We start from the raw sequence: 17,362 nt of genomic DNA, 5'->3' as shown, positions 1-17,362 counted from the left end.
TTGCCCTTTTGGCCTTTACAAGAGGAATTATTTCTGACCCATCCCGAATCTTCCTATGGTGCATTGTTCTAGGACATAACTGCCAGGTGCTAAACAGTCAATACTGAGAAAATTGATGACTAGGTAGAATCATTTTTCAAGTTGGGATTCTAGTACTTTACTTCTAAACCAGATTAAATTGGAGCATGTAACTGATATGTCATTAAGTTATGCTGATAGATCACTCTAAATGGTTTTTGACATATAACTCAGAAGGAATAAAAAGAATTGGATGACATTACTATATTAAAATTCTTTTTGCTCCTATCAACTTGAATGAACAAGATGTTCTGCCCTTTACATAACTAAAAATAAAAGAGGGGCACACCTTGGTGGCTCAGTCGGTTAAGCATCTGACTCTTGATTTCAGCTCAGGTCGTGATCTCAGGGTTCATGAGATAGAACCCCATGTTGGGCTCTGTGTTGACAGCAGGGAGCCTGCTTGGGATTCTCTCTCTCCCTCTCCCTCTCCCTCTCTCTCTCTCTTTCTGCTCCTCCCCTGCTCACGCATGCCCTCACATGCCTGCTCTTTCTCTCTCTCTCAAAATAAGTAAATATTAAAAAATATAAATAAAAATAGGGGTGCCTGGGGGGCTCAGTTGGTTAAGCATCTGGCTTCGGCTCAGGTCATGATTTCACAGTTGGTGAGTTTGAGCCCCACACTGGTGTCTGTGCTGACAGCTCAGAGCCTGGAGCCTGCTTCAGATACTATCTTCCTCTCTCTCTGCTCCCACCCTGCTCACACTCTGTCTCTCTCTCTCAAAAAACAAATAAATATTTAAAATATTTTTTAAATAAATAAAAATAAAAGAGAAAGAACTGATGTTGAACTCTTGTCAGATTCTAGCAATGAATACTATCTATCCATGGAAACTTAAGCTAAATGATAAAAAGCCCCATCTCATTAAGAAATACATTGTAATAAATATTACTTTCATAGTTATTCAAAATTGGGATATTTATACTTTTAATTAGCTATATACTAGTAATAGTTATACAGGTTTCCCTCACTATCCGAAAGTAGAGCATTCCTATGAAACCTTTCATAAGCCGGAAGGGCATAAAGTGAAAAAGCAATTACCATTAATTTACATTGAAAAATTTGTGAGTGTGCCCAGACCCAAAACAACCACTTCTCTTAGACTTTTCTGATACCTTAGAACATATCTCGCCAATAGATGCACAAAATAGATGAAGATATAGCAGAGTTGCTATTCAAAAGCTATGGCTGCTTGATGCTGGGATGCTGAGTGTAATTCCTGGGGAAGGAGCCTGGTGGCGCCACTCTCCCTCGGCGTGAACCCTGCTGGGGGCGGGGAGCTGAGGCTATTTTCTCTTTTCACCTTATTAGTAAAAGCAAAAATCCTCTTGGGATTTCTTTCGGTTAGCAAAAACAAGTGCTAATGTAGGGCTTTTGAAAAGCAAAGTGGCATAACGTAAACTTTCAAAAAGCAGAGGATAATTGTAATGATTACAAAAAAATGTTTCTCTAGATTGACTTAACATTTAGAACTTTACGACCGCAAGATATGCAATAAATTTAAATATACACACATTTTTGCTGCAGGAAAGAATGATAACCAGTAAGACTTTCATTCCTGAAACCACACTACATAAGAGTAGAATTCTATAGGTCAGGGCTTCTCAGCACAGCACTAAGAACGTTTTGGGCTGGTTAATTCCTTGTTGTTGGGGGTTGCCTTATGCACTGTAGGATGTTTTGCAATACCCCTGGCCTCTTCCCACTAGATGCCAGTAGCCTCCACCCCGTAGTTATGACACCAAAAATGTCTTCAGATATTGCCAAATGTCCCCCAGGAAGCACTAGTCCCTAAATCAGAACCACTGCTATAAAGGATAGAATAGCAATACAATATAAAGCTTTGACTGTCAAAGAGCTAGTTCGTTTTTAAGTGGATGACAGGTATGAAAATAAGTTGCATACATTTACGCAAGAGTGTAAAATAACATTTTATAATGCACTGGAAATTATATTATTTGCCATTATTTAAACTTATGGGAAGAACTTTAAATGTTAGCTTCAAATCCATTAGCCAAAAGCATCCTCATTTTAAAAATTAGGTGGGTAAGGTACATTGACATTCACTTACTAATCTTTTTTTGAAACCCTAATAAAGTACTTTAAAACACTCTTGAGTTTATCTCCTATGGCTCTAATCCTTTTTCCCCCCTTGAGGAACGTATTAAGTTCTTGAAGGCTATCTTCTTGACAAAAATGTAGAAAACTGAAATTAAAAAAAGTATCAGGGCTTTTCAACAAATGTAAAATATTTAGATACAAAGCAAATATTTTTCAAGATTCAATTTGTATAGACTAGTAACCTTTTTTTACTTCCATTCTCCAAATAACACCTATTCAATTCCAAAGATTTGGAAGAATAGTTTTTAAAAAAATTTTTTTTAATGTTTGTCTATTTTTGAGAGAGAGAGAGCAAGCCCTAGGCGGGGCTTGAACTCACTGAACGTGAGATCAAGACCTGAACAGAAGTCAGACACTTAACGGACTGAGCCACCCAGGAGGCCCAGAAACAGAATAGTTTAAGAAGTCCAAAGAGCTTTTCCATACATCTTTTCCTTAAACCTGTTACACTCACCTAAATAGTGTCTCACTAAGCCCTAATTCTCTCAGCTCAGTTTACTGACAAGAATGCCAATGGAATAATTCATTCTAGCCAAAAAATAAAAATGTATGTAGTGCTTTTATTGTCTTAAAGCGGTTCCACATAAGTTATCTAATATTAATTGAACCTAACTAGAGAACAGGTAGAAAAGATGTTAGGGGTAAGAAATTCGCTTAGTTTGCAATTCAGTAGCGTTTGGCAGAGCTGACATCTCCAGACCAATTACACCAAACTCTTCTTCTTCTTTTTTTTTTTTTTTTTTTTTTTTTTAACGAAATCCTCATCTAAGTTTCTGCTCATAACTTCACAAGGTCTGGAGTTTTGAGGTGCCTGAAGGCAGATTAAATCAACCTACTGCCCAACATGGCAGAAAGTCTTCAGTTGTAGCAGCCAAGTTTCTTAGTCACTTTGTACAAGGCTTTAAACACTAAATCTTCCCATCTATATTCACTGAGGTATCATTTAAATCACATTAAAAATCACTTTAATTTTGATATATTATCCAGATGTCCTAAGGTTGTTCTCAAAGTTTGAATCCTTCCATCACGAAGGACAGGGCTTCTCAAAAGGATGGCCCTCCCTTTTACAATCAAATAGCTGTGGACAACCATACAGATAAGTGATTTTGATAATCCAATATAGATCCTTCTCATTCAGCGTCAGTAGAGCTGATCTACATGCCAGTTACTAGGGTCTTCTAAAAACCATTGTTGTATCCCTAAAATTAACTCAGTTAAGGCCCAGATAATACCGTGTCAAGAATTACTTGTTCCTCAAAATAACAACTACTCCCATTTTAACTACTGTAGCGCTAAAGTAACAAAATGCGTTGCAATTATATATTCGCAGCTACTGCTAGAGTCCAGGTCCCCTGAAACTTATACCAGAGCGGGGCGCCGTACTTCAATATTTCTGAGGGTTGGGGTTTTTTTTTCTTTTTTTTCCTCAGTGTGGCGTGAATCCGACCTAAACTGACCGTGTGGAGCGCCAGGCGCCCACGGCTCCCCCAGGCTACCGCCACAGAAAGGGTTCGGGGGCCCGCGGAGCCGGCCGGAACCCGGAAGGCGGGGGCGAGGGGGTGGCGCGGGGGCGCCTGCTGCTCCTCAGGGACCCTCAGGGATCGCGCCGGGAAATTCCCTTCGCCGGAAACAAGGAGCCGGCTGCAGAGCCCGGCTGGGAATGCAGGCGGGGAGAGAAGCCGACCTACACTTGCTTTTTTTCGTGCCCACTGAGGGAAACTTAAGATGTCTCCACGGATACGTCAGACGCCACAACGCATGCCTTTCCCACGCTCTGCGCAGGCTCGTCCTTGACCCAGAGGCTCCGCCCCGCTCCGCCCCGGGCGCAGGCCGTGATGACGTATCCGGCGCAGGAAGGACGTGCCCGCCCGTGCTGCGCGCGCCGGCTGGAGGGGAGGAGCTGCAGGAGACTTCCGCAATTGGCTTCTCTTTTTTTCCCCCCTTAAAGGACCCCTGGCCCAATAGTGAGAGACGGGCCCTAGTAAAACTCGAGAATCATAAAAGATTAACTATTACTAAAAGGCATTTCGCCACCAGAACTCGCGAGTTTATCCCTCCTTCAGAAGCTCGCGCTCCGGTCCCAAGGAGCCGCCCCCCGAGACCGCCCCGCCAACCCGCGCTTTAGCTTTCCGGGCAGCTTCCAAACGCGCGTGCTCCGCCCCGCCTCATCAGCCCAGCCAGCTCGCCCCCTGGCCCCCCTCCCTCTTCCTGGGAAACCGGCGCGTGGGAACTGGGGTGAGCGGCCTCCGGGAGCGCCGGCACCTCCTCTTTCCTAGCTTCCTACACTGTTGCTTTTCGGTGTGAGATCTTCCGGCTTCTGCTTCCCTGCGTTCCTCCTTCTCTCTCCGTAGAGCGCCTGCTCACTCAGCAGGCGGCCCCCGCAACTCTCGCTCCCCGCTAATCTCTTTTATAAGCCTTCCAGGTGATTCCGATGCATGCTCAAGTTTGAGAACCACTGGTCTAAGGACCCCCGAGCCTTCACAAATCCAACTCCTGTCTCCCCCAACCAGCATCTAGAAGGGGGATCTTGGGACGGACGCCACCGACCCCGTGGCCAAAGGGTGAACACGGAGCAAGAGAGGACAAAGGAAACTCCCCTTCTCTCACTCAGGGCCAACATGCTGTTGGAGCAAGTGTCAAGCAGCAGTTACTCTCTACAGCACCCCCGCATACTGCTGTGTCACTAAAATATTAGAGCAGTTTCACCATAGCTGTGTAATATAGCCTCACTTCTCCCTCCTCTCCTGTTCGTATAAATCTGGGAAAGAGGTGTGCCATTGGCCACTTCTGCAGAGCATGGAGTGTGTGTGTGAGATTATGTCACATGGGTGATGTGATCAATTTTGGGTGCTCCAAGTGAAAAGGGATTGGGAGCCACTGATCCATAAACAGTGATCCTCCAGCAGGGCAGCTGCTCATACTTTAATGGCCATATCCCCAGGAGACCTTGTAAAAGTGCAGGTTCTGCTTCAGTAAGTCTGGGGTGGGGCCGAAGATTGTGCATTGTAAATAAACTCCCAGAGGATACTGATACAGTTGGTCCATGGATCACGTTTGAGTAGCAAGGTATTGCAGTACACCCAATTCCCAGTGTTCCTGGCTTTGAGAAAGATACCTGGGTATAGGGTGATCAGCCGTTCCGCTTTGCCTGGGATTGAGGGTGGTGCCAGGATGGTGTTCCTGGTTTTCCTTGCTAAAATCAGGAAAGTTCCAGACAAAACCAGGAAGAATTGGTCCTCCAACCTAGGTGCCTGACGGTCAGTAGTCAGGGAGCAAAAGGCAAGCTGACACCCTGCCAGCAGCAGCCCCCCACCGCCCGCCAGCATTCACATTCCTCAGGTATTCCTGGCCGCCCAGGAACAAAGGAAAGGGAAAAACCAACCGTTAACTGATAAAGATCACAGTCATGCAGGCCAGGAGTCTTTACAAATATCTTAGTAAATTATAAGAAGAAGACAATCTTATCAATAGCCTAATCTCCAGAAACCTACAGACTCAGTTTCCTGAGCCCTAGCATCACCCTCCCCTCCACCCTCCCCGCCACAGTGATGTCGGGAACAAAGGCCAGAAGGAAGTGGTAGGTTAAATTAAATTTCCTTACAACCTGCAGCCCATTGACAGATATTTGAGATAGGCCGAGTATAACAGCCTTCCAGGAGTTCCTTACTGTTACAATGTTAATACCTTACCAGAGGGAAAACAACCTTAGCTTGACAATAGTGAGGCCTCAGGTAGCTTTAGGAATCCTCTTTAGCATATCAAGGTCCTTTTGGAGGCCTCCCTTTTGCCTTTATCTCTCTCCAAACTCATAGTATATAACCAGTCATTCTTCACGACCCCAGTGCTGCTCTTTCTACCTACAGGTCCTGTCCCCACGCTTTAATACAATCACATTTTTGCACCAAAGATGTCTCAAGAATTCTTTCATGGCCATCAGCTCTGGACCCCCACCCCCCAACACCACTCCAAAACCCCGTCATCAGGACTGACGTTTACTAGAGAGAACAATTCTTGTCAAGTATACCCTACCCCCGACTAATCTCTAACTGATCACAACTCTTTTTGCCTGTAACAGAGCCTAGACTTGGCCTCCTTAGGATCCTTCTCAACACTGAGTTCCAGCAACCACTACGAAACAATTAACATTGGCAAAGGAAACTGTAAGGGTTAAATTGTAGTGTAGGGCTAACCTGTAGCCTTGAGAAATAACAGCTTTGTTTTGACACTAGGTTAAGAGATTAACAGCCTTGTCCTATCAATCAAGGGAACAAAAGTTCAAGGAAAATCAACTGGATTAGTGTTTGATTGGATTGGGGCAAGGGCCTGTCTGAACTGTTTCCACCCCCATCTGGGAACTATTTCTTTGTTCTGTTACCAGGTGATGATAAGACAATGTGGTCGGCTACAAAAACTCTGTACCCCGGCTGTTCCAGGCCACACTCTGATCAAGAGTGTCGGTCGGCCTTGCCTCTCATTGCAATAAACTTTTTTGTGACTGTCACTAGTGCCCGTAGCATTCTGTTTCAGGAGTTGTGTGGATGCAACAAAACGAAACCTATTTCCAAATATTAAAAGGAACATCACAGGCCCCAAATGGAGCCACTGAGGCCCAAACACTAAACCATGGCTTAATACCTAACCTAATTGCAGTTTCCACCTCCCCCAGAAATGTAGTCCAAAACTGGTCAGTCAGGAAATTTCCCCATAAGCACCAATGAGGTAATCTGTCACAGGGCCCTCTTCATCCCCCACCAAAGGTACAGCAGGTAATCTACATGCTAATATCTTCTGGTCTTAACCCTAAGAGAAAGTAGCCTTGCCTGGAATAATGTTTTTTTGTTTTGCCAATAACTTCCTTGCCTCACCTTCTTTTCCATAGACACCTTCCATCTTGTAGAACTACCCTACGACCCAGCAATTGCACTACTAGGCATTTATCCACGGGATACAGGTGTGCTGCTTCAAAGGGACACATGCACCCCCATGTTTATAGCAGCGCTATCGACAATAGCCAAAGTATGGAAAGAGCCCAAATGTTCATCGACAGATGAATGGATAAAGAAGATGTGGTATCTGTGGGGTGTGTATACACACACACACAACATATATATATATACATATACATACCATATACCATATATATATATACACACACATATATATACATATATGCATATGTATACACATATACACACATACACCCAATGGGGTATTACTCAGCAATCAAAAAGAATGAAATCTTGCCATTTGCAGCTACGTGGATGGAACTAGAGGATATTATGCTAAGCGAAATTAGAGAAAGACAAATACCATATGACTTCACTCATGAGGAATTTAAGATACAAAACAGATGAACATAAGAGAAGGAAAGCAAAAATATAAAAACAAGGAGGGGGACAAAACATGAGACTCTTAAATGCAGAGAACAAATTGAGGGTTGCTGGAGGGGTTGTGAGTTGGAGGGGTGGGCTAAATGGCTAAGGGGCACTAAGGAATCTACTCCGGAAATCATTCTTGCACTATATGCTAACTAATTTGTATGCAAATTAAAAAAGAAAGTAACAAAGAAAGAAAGAAACTTTCCATTGTGTACATCTCTTCAGAGCAACCCCTCTATTTGCTGGATGGAATGCTGCCCCATTCGTGAACGGTTTCATAAAGCCAACTGGGTCTTCAAATTTACTCCATTGGATTTTGGTTCTTTAGCAACTGAAGTTGGAACTAGAAGTAAAAGAAGGGGTTGCATTGCTTATTGCTCTCTCCACAGAAATGACAGACATGATGATGATGGTGGTGGTGATAACTCAGCAAACCTTGGTGTGTATTAAGGGGGAGAGGGGTCATTTTTTATATTTGTGTGGCAGTAAATGGAGGTGGGAATAACCCATCCAGATCACAATGATTGGTTATAAATGCAGCCTGGCATACTGGAAAATTCATATTTAGGAAAACACAGGTTAGGGTCTGAACCAGTGACGTAATTGCCAGGAGCCTCTCCCATCTGAAGGCTTGATGGGGAAGAATCCACCTCCAAGCTTACTCAAGTGATTGTTGACAAGATTTACCTCCTCAAGGGCTGTTGGACGGAGAGCCTCAGGTCATCACTGGCAGTTGGCCAGAGGTCACCCTTTGTTCCTTGCCACTTTGGCCTCATCCAGTTTGCTTCATTCAGAGATGGCCCATGAGGTGAGTCAAAGAGAGCGTGACTATTTTGTAAATAAGTCTTATAATACCAGAAGGACATCCAGTCACTTTTGCTGTATTCTGTTGGTTAGAAGCATATCACTAGGTTCAGCCCATACTCAAAGGGAGGAACTTACACAAAGGCATGACCACCAGGAGCTGGAGATCATTGAAGACATCTTAGAGACCACCTACTACAGGTATCTCTTACTGAAATTACTGCTTCCATTCCTGCTTCTAGAAATGAAAACACAACTACTCCTCTGTCACACCATTCAAGGAATAAAAAGAAAAGATGATGTGTACTTTATTTGTTGTAATGGTGCCGTATCAAGACAATAAGGTTGTTAGAGTTTAAAAAAAAAAAAAAACAACTAGGGTTGTTAGGGGAGCAACCATGGAAACATCAGTCAGTGTGTAGTTTAGGGAAATGTTTGTAAATTGGCCTTTTGTCTTTGTTCATGCACAATCCATGAAACCTCCTCCTCTTAGTTGTTACATAGTCTTCCCTGACTTCCCAACTTTGCCAAAATCTCAACTCCTCTGAAAGTGTTCCATGATTAGCCCTCTCCAGTTCCAACCATTCTATTCATTGAATAACTTCAAATAACTCATGAATAATGGTACCTATATGTCAAGAGTCAGCTATGTCGCTTGAGAATGCCTTCTCCCCATGAGTGTAAAATATTTTCATATTATGGACTGTGGCCACCAAAATCATTGGCATTGAAAATAAAAACAGAGTTGGAAAGGATCTTAGGAATTATCTCTTTACTAGTTCTCAACCTGGACCGAATATTTGGAATCACCAAGGGGGACTTTTAAAAATCTTGATGTCCAGTGCACATCCCAACACAGTTATATTAGAATCTCTAGGGGTAGGACTCAAAACATTAGTGTTTTTATATCTCCCCAGTACTATAATCAAGATTTAGAACCATTGCTCTATTTTAGAAAACAGATGTCCAGGAGGTAGATTGACTTTCCAAAGATGACACAGCTAAATAGTAGCAGAACCACCAGCACTGTGCTTTCTTAAAATTTTTTTTTTTTTAACGTTTATTTATTTTTGAGACAGAGAGAGACAGAGCATGAATGGGGGAGGGTCAGAGAGAGGGAGACACAGAATCTGAAACAGGCTCCGGGCTCTGAGCTGTCAGCACAGGGGCCCAATGCGGGGCTCGAACTCACGGACCGCGAGATCGTGACCTGAGCCGAAGTCAGCGCTCAACCGACTGAGCCACCCAGGCGCCCCGCACTGTGCTTTCTTTAGAGCTGGTACTAAAGGACTAAATTCTATGCTGGGTATGATCCAAAGCGTGGTCCCAACTTTGGCTGCCTAATAGAGGCACATGGAAGCCTATTAAAATACAAATTCCTGTCCCCACCCCAACAGAGATTCTGATTTAAATTTTTATGAAGACTGCCAGGTGATTCCATTTGTTTTTAAGATTTTATTTTTAAGTAATCTCTACACCAAATGTGACGCTCGAACTCAGAACCCTGAGATCAAAAGTTGCACGATCCACCAACTGAGCCAGCCAGGCGTCCCTCATCAGGTTATTCTAATGTGTAGCTAGGGTTGAGAACTAATGCTGTAAAATTTTAGCATATGTGTTATATTTCTTAACCACAGACCACAAAGTAGGAGGATGTGTCTCCTTCATGTCCAAAGGACTTTATCAGAATGAAGTCATATCACTGAATTCTTAACATCCAGAAGGAAAATGTGGAATAGACATAATACATTAAAACTATCCCCAACTTACGGGAATTCCTCTCTGAAGAATGAGGAAGAATTCCAACAACATGCTTCATTGTTTAAAGCCTTAATACCAGAAGAAAATACAACACTGATCATGTGAGAATCAATCCAAGGCATAACTTAAGGGAATTTGTGAAACGAATATTGTTTTAAATATGAGATGTTCGAAGGTAATAGGAACTGCAGATATGCTCCTAGGAACCTTGAGTGAGTCAGGATGAAGACTTATTAAGGAATGAGGATGTGGAAATGCCCAAATTGGGATTCAACCAAGGAAAGTGTATTAGGTATCTATTGCTACATAAGAAATTACCCTAAAAATAAGCAGTTTAAAAATGTTTATTATCTTACAGTTTCTGTGAGTAAGGAACTTGGAAGCAACTTAGGGGACTGGTTCTGGTTCAAGGTCTCTCATGAGACTGCGGTCATGATACTCGTTGGGATATAGTCATACAGTCATCTGAAGGTTTCACTGGGGCTGAAGGATCTATTTCCAAAAAGGCTTATATGGTAGACAAGTTGATGCTGGCAACTGGTAGGAGGCCTCAGTTCCTTGCTACATGAACTTCTTCAAAGGGCTGCTTCCATGCCCTTATGACATGACAGTTGCCTTTCTCCAGAATGAGCAATTCAAGAGTGGGCAAGGAGGAAGCCTCAGGCCATTTAATTAATTAACTCATTAATTATTTTAGTTCCAGTATAGTTAACATATGATATTGTATTAGTTTCAAGTGTATAATATAGTGATTCAACAATTCCATTTATTTCCCAGTGCTCATCATAAGTGTGCTCTTTTTTTTATGCTTTTATATATTTTAGATTTTTTTATTCTTAAGTAATCTATACCCAACATGGGGCTTGAACTCACAGCCCTGAAATCAGGAGTTGCACGCTCTACTGATTAAGCCAACTGGACACCCCACCCCCCCTTTTTAAAATAAGCTCTACACCCAGTGTGGGGCTTGAACTCACAACCCCAAGATTAAGAGCTGCATGCTTGAGACCTATCTATCTATATGCTACATATATAATATAGATAGACAGAAGCAGCCCAAGTGTCCATTGATACAAAATGGATAAAGAGGTTATATATATATGTATACATATACATACATGTATATACATATACATATATATGTGTATATATATACACATACATATACATATACATATATGTGTGTATATATATATGTATATATATGTATATATACGTATATATACATATATATATATGTATATACATATATGTATATATATATATATATATATATATATATATATATATATATATATATTTGGCTATTGTAAATAATGCTGCTAATAAACATAGGGTGCATATATTTCTTTGAATTAGTGTTTCTGTATTCTTGGGATAAATACCCAGTAGGGTGATTAGTAGATCATAGGGTCGTTCCATTTTTAAATTTTTGAGGAACCTCCATACTGTCTTCTACAGCAGCTACACAGGTTTGCTTTCCCTCCAAATGTGCACAAAGGTTCCTTCTCCACATCCTCACCAAACACTTGTTGTTTCTTGAGCTTTTGATTTTAGCCATTCTGACAGGTGTGATACCTCATTGTAGTTTTGATTTGCATTTCCCTGATGATGAGTGATGTTGAGCATCTTTTAGCCACATGCCTTTTATGATGTAGTCTCAGAAGTCATGTATCATCACTTACACCTTTATTTATTAGAAGCAAGACACTTAGTCAAGGCCACACTCAAGGGGAGAGGAATTAGACTCCACTTATTGAATAATGTGTCAAAGAGTTTGTGGACATATTTTAAATCATCACATAAGGTGGGGTGCCTGGGTGGCTCAGTCGATTGGGCATCTGACTCTTGATTTCAGCTCAGGTCATGATCCCAGGGTCGTGGGTTCGAGCCCCACATCAGGCTTTGCGCTGAGCATGGAAAAGATAAGACTTGGGTTACCCACCATGATGTGGAGAACAAAGGCAAAGGAAAAAATTAAATTTCCTCACAACTTACATCCCATTGACAAGTCCTTGAAACAGGCAGAGGAACCTTCCTCTAGGAACTCAACTGCCTCGAGGTTGACACTCTACTAATGGCAAAAGGCAATCTTAACATTATCCCAACCTCCAGGATCCTGTAAGTCTCCTTTAACACATAGAAATTCCTTTGGAAACTCCCTTTATTTCTACTCCCCGCACACACCCCCCCCCCCCCCGCACAAGATGTATGTTAGCAATCATACCCCAAGCATATGGCCCACTGATATACATCTGAAGGGTCTCATGGCTGAGGTTTTACTAAACAGTAATAAATGACCTTTTCCTAACAACAGCTAAGCCCTCAAGGTCCCAGAAACTTTGTTTCCAAATTCTTTAGAGACTTACACTATCCTTAACCTCCTCTCAACCTGAAAGTACATAATCGGCCACCCCTCACAACACCAGTGCAGCTCTTTCTGCCTACGGGTCCTGTCCCCATGCTTTAATGAAACGACCCTTTTGCACCGAAGATGTCTCAAGAATTCTTTCTTGACCATTTGCTCTGAACCTCAACATTTTCACATCACACCACTAGGTATATTTGCTGCCTGGATCTAAGAGAAAGACTCCCATTCCCCCTTTATCATTTCTATTGAAACTAAGCCATAACTTTATGCCTATGGCATATGGTAGACATTGTTTATCTTCAAATAAGCAGGAGTAGGTATTTTCATTATACGGAGCATTGAATATATATAGTTATTTATGACAAGATTTGTGATAAATGGTATTACTTTTGAAAAATTGGACTTTATTATAAAACATATTGGTTCCAAATAACCTAATTGTCAAATACCTGCTCAATATTATTGTGATGGTTAAATTTTGTGTCAACTTGTCTAGGCTATTGTCAGTGGACTGGTCAAACACTAGCTTAGTGAAGGTATTTTGTACATGTGATTAACATCTACAATCGGCTGTCTTTAAGTAAAGGAGATTACTCTCCATAATGTGGGTGGGCCTTATCCAATCAGTTGAAGGCATTAAGACCAAAAACAGGTTTCCCAGAGATGGAATTCTGCCTTAAGACTGTAATAGATCAGTCTTGCCTGAGTTTCCAGCCTGCTAGTCTGCCATACGCATTTAGAACTTAGGACTACAACATCAACTTCTGAGTTTCCAGCCTGCCCTACAGATCTCAGATTTGCTAAACCCTACAATCACATGGGCCAACTTCTTACAATAAAAATTTTTATTTTTTATTTGAAAGAGAGAGACAGCACGAGCCAGAGAGAGGGGCAGATAGAGAAGGAGTGAGAGAATCTTCAGCAGGCTCCACGCTCAGCATGGAGCCTGATGCGGGACTCGATCCCATGACCGTGGGATCATGACCTGAGCTGAAATCAAGAGTCAGATGCTCAAGTGACTGAGCCACTCAGGTGACCCTAAAATAAAGTTTTTAAATGTATGTATGTATGTACACATATAGACACACACATATACATATACATACACATATACCCTATTGGTTCTGTTTTTCTAGAAAACCTGACCAATATAGCTACTTATTCACATATATCATGTAGGTAAAAATTAAGAAGAAAATTACATTTAATGAACGAGAATATCCTTGGTGCTCCTCTTTTTTTCTATAGATTTACAAAAATTTTTTTAATGTTTATTTATTTTTGAGAAAGAGACAGAGCACGAGCGGGGGAGGGGCCGAGAGAGAGGGAGACACAGAATCCGAAGCAGGCTCCAGGCTCCGAGCGGTCAGCACAGAGCCCGACGCGGGGCTCGAACCCACGAACCACGAGATCATGACCCGAGCCGGAGTCGGATGCTGAACCGACTGAGCCACCCAGGCGCCCCTACTTCATAATTCTTTCTGATGAAGGAAAGAAGGAAGAATAGAGGAAGGAATTTCCATGCGCAAACCGAACTTTTCTGGAGTTTCTGCTTGGAAATAGAGATGGAAGTCATCTATAACAGCTGGCCTTGCTGCTGATAAAGACCGTTCTCAGCACCTCTTGGAGGGTTCACCATGTGCCACTCATAAAAGAAAAGGGCTGATGAGTTCTGCATAGAAGCTGAGGGAAGAGATTTCCAAAACCGGAACTATTTCCAGAGACAATATGCCATTGATAAGAAATTATTTCAAATTGCGAAATGCATCTGTGTAAAAGAAATGCATGTAAAAACCTGCACATTCTTTTGTTAGCAAAACTGAATTCAGCTAGATAGATAATGTTTCCCATATTATTACAAAGCGAGTTTTACATTAATTAGCAAGCTCTCCCAACAGAATGAAAGGCAGCTGATTTTCCAAATCACTTGCTTACTAATACATGATTGCAATTTAATAGGCCACTCTGAATAGCTTATTTTTAGGACATATGTTTTGCATGCCATTATTTTCACAAAGAACTGTTTTGTCATATAAATTGTTTTTCATGTCGCTGACAGATTTGTATATAAGTAGTAAATAAGAAATACCTTCATAGAATCATAGGCCTAAAAGCAAAAACCATAAAAGTTTTTGAGAAATCAAAAGAAAATCTCTTCTTGACCTTGTAGAAAGCAAAGATTTCTTTAAACAGGACCCAAAAAGCATTACCCAGAAAACAAAAAGTGATAAATGCGCTTCATCAAAATTAACTGCCTCTGCTCACCAAAAGACACCTTAAAGAAAATGAAAAGGCAAGCCACAAACTTTGATCAGATTTGTAATAGTAATCCGTGAGGAAGTATGTGAATGTACATGATAAAAACAGCGTCTACAAATCAATAACAAAAAGACAAACAACTTAATATTTTAAATACACCTCACAAGAAAAGATAATAGATGGCCAATAAGCATATGAAAAGATACTCAGCATTCCTAGTCATTAGGAAATGCAAATTAAAAGCACGAGCTACTGCTATAAACTCAATTAAATGGCTTAAATGAAAAGATTAGCATTAATAATAGTGATAGCTAGGGTGTGGAGCAACAGGAATTCTCACATATTGTTGGTGGGGGTGAAAAATGGCGTGTGATATATTTGGAAAACAGTCTTGATGCTTTCTTTTTTCATGACCTGAGCGGAAATCAAGAGTCAGACACTAAACCGACTGGGCCACTCAGGGGCCCCAGTTTTCACACTTTCTTATAAATCTTCCATACTCTTACTTCAAAGTATTCCACTCCTAGGTAGTTTTGCAGTTGAAATGAAAACGTATGTTTACACAAAGACATATGTAAATGTTCACAGGAACTTTACTCGTGGTAGCCAAAAACTGGAAACTAACTTCCATCAACAAATGAGTAGATGATCAAATTGCAGTATATTCATACCATGTTATGTTAGTCAGAAATAAAAAGGGACAAACTAATGATACACGCGACAACACGAATGAATTTCAAAATCGGTATGCCGAGTGAACAAAGCCAGATGTGAAAGAGTACATATAGTATGGTTCTTTTTACATCAAGTTCTAGGACAAAGCTTCTATAGTGAAGAAATCAAACAGTGGTCACCTAGGATTGGAGGCAGAAGGGTTGGAGGTAGATCTGGATGGAAAGGGACATGAGGGAACTTTTTGGGGAGACAGAAATATTCCCCATCTTGACTGAGGATATGGGTACATGGATGTATTCCTTTGTCAAAACTCCGTGAACTGTGCACTTAAGATCTTTGCATTTTACTGCCTGCACATCATGCCTCAGTAGAAATGTCTTCCTCATGGGTAACATACATTGCTGCTTCCATGTTTTCCCCACTCATAAGAAATTTTCCAGAATCTTAGAGTTAAGATTATAGAATGTAAGTTAGATTTTTTTCCCCCAAAGGTTCCACATAGAGCAATATCCTAAGAAACTTCAGCAAGCGTTCTAGCACTGTTTTACTAACATTTACTTTCCATGAAAGAGGCCAGATGTCATAAGAAGTGGCTAGTATTTTCCACTATTTCTGCGGGGTCTAATAACATGGAGAGTAGCAGGCACAAGGTCACACAAGGAAGAGCAGACAGCGTTCTCTGCAGCTCACCTGTACTCATCAATGTGGTCTCACCAGCCCCACATGTCTTATGTCTGTGTTCTATCGTGACAGCTGCACAGCTCTCAATCACCTGCTGTGGGGCTCTGTGGCCAGGTGGCCATGGTCCCCTCTGAAAATGTTGTTGGCTCTGTGGTTCCCTAAGCCTCTCCAGTGACCCCCTCTTTGGACAATCCCAACAGGCCTCAAGCAGCACATGGGTGCATTCCATCACTTACAAAAAAGACTCCTACTTTTGGTCCCCTCTCCCCAGAACTGTGACATATGTCCATGAACCGCAATGGTGGGCGGGAGGGGGACAGTTGAGAGCATGCAAGGAACTCTGCTTACAATGGTCTCTCTATTCTGCCTAGTCCCAAATCCCTAATCTTATCCTCACTGGTCTCTGAACTGTGAAGTCTTGACCTCTGCCCGGCCCACCTCTAACCCTTTGGCCCTGCTACTGAAAGGCAACTTCAAGGAGTTTGAACCTCAGCTGCTTCCACGTTGGCTTGGACCTTAAATAAACCATGTGGCTCTCAGCATCCCATGTTCCACCCCACAGATTCCAAACCCCCGTCTGTCGGGGACCAACACTTCACTACCACCCATCACTCTGGAAAGAAGTTGAGAGATGATGTGTAACGAGCAGGAACACAGTGATGAGAAAGCTAATATTTGGGAACGGTTCAAAGAACTGAAAGGTTAGCAGGTGTATAAATCACTTTTTCATATTTTTAAAAGCAGTTGAAAAAATTCCTACCTTACATAACAATTTGAGCAGGCAACTCATACTGGAGTTTTGATACACTGAAATCTCTTCATTTCTCAATTTGGTGTTTTGAGGTGTATTTCTGAATGGAAATTTTCTTTACGATTTTTTTTTTTTTTTTAAAGTAGGCTCCACGCCCAATACGGGGCTTGAACTCATGACCCTGAGATCAAGAGTCACATGCTCTACTGACTGAGCCAGCCAGGCACCCCATGGAAATTTCCTTTAAACTGCTACAATTCTACACACTCAAGCTTAGGAGATAATAATGCATTTTCATAAATAGTGTACTAGATCAGGAAGATGACAAGTTTTTCTGTTATCTGATAAAAGCATTTTCTTTCAGATACATTTATTGACCCTGAACCAACTTACTGTCTAAAAATAAAGAGGCCCTGGGGTACCTGGGTGGCTCAGTCGGATAAGCGTCCAACTTCGGCTCAGGTCATGATCTTGTGGTTTGT

At 41.7% G+C, this 17,362-nt stretch overlaps 1 protein-coding gene across 4 annotated transcripts in view; it reads right to left on the bottom strand.

Annotated features, from left to right (window-relative positions):
- Positions 1-4,249, bottom strand: part of FRMPD4 (FERM and PDZ domain containing 4) — an 850,869-nt gene extending 846,620 nt beyond the window's left edge. Inside the window, exon 1 of one of the 4 annotated variants that reach the window (XM_058713629.1) lies at positions 3,889-4,249. The gene's annotated coding sequence lies outside the window, so the exon portion shown is untranslated. The remainder of the gene's footprint in view (positions 1-3,888) is intronic. The other 3 variants (XM_058713628.1, XM_058713630.1, XM_058713637.1) reach the window with 3 other exon arrangements.
- Between the last annotated feature and the right edge of the window lie 13,113 nt (positions 4,250-17,362).

This window comes from Neofelis nebulosa, chromosome X (genome assembly GCF_028018385.1).
Source record: "Neofelis nebulosa isolate mNeoNeb1 chromosome X, mNeoNeb1.pri, whole genome shotgun sequence".
Classification (NCBI taxonomy): domain Eukaryota; kingdom Metazoa; phylum Chordata; class Mammalia; order Carnivora; family Felidae; genus Neofelis; species Neofelis nebulosa.
This window is presented reverse-complemented; position numbering and strand designations above follow the sequence as displayed.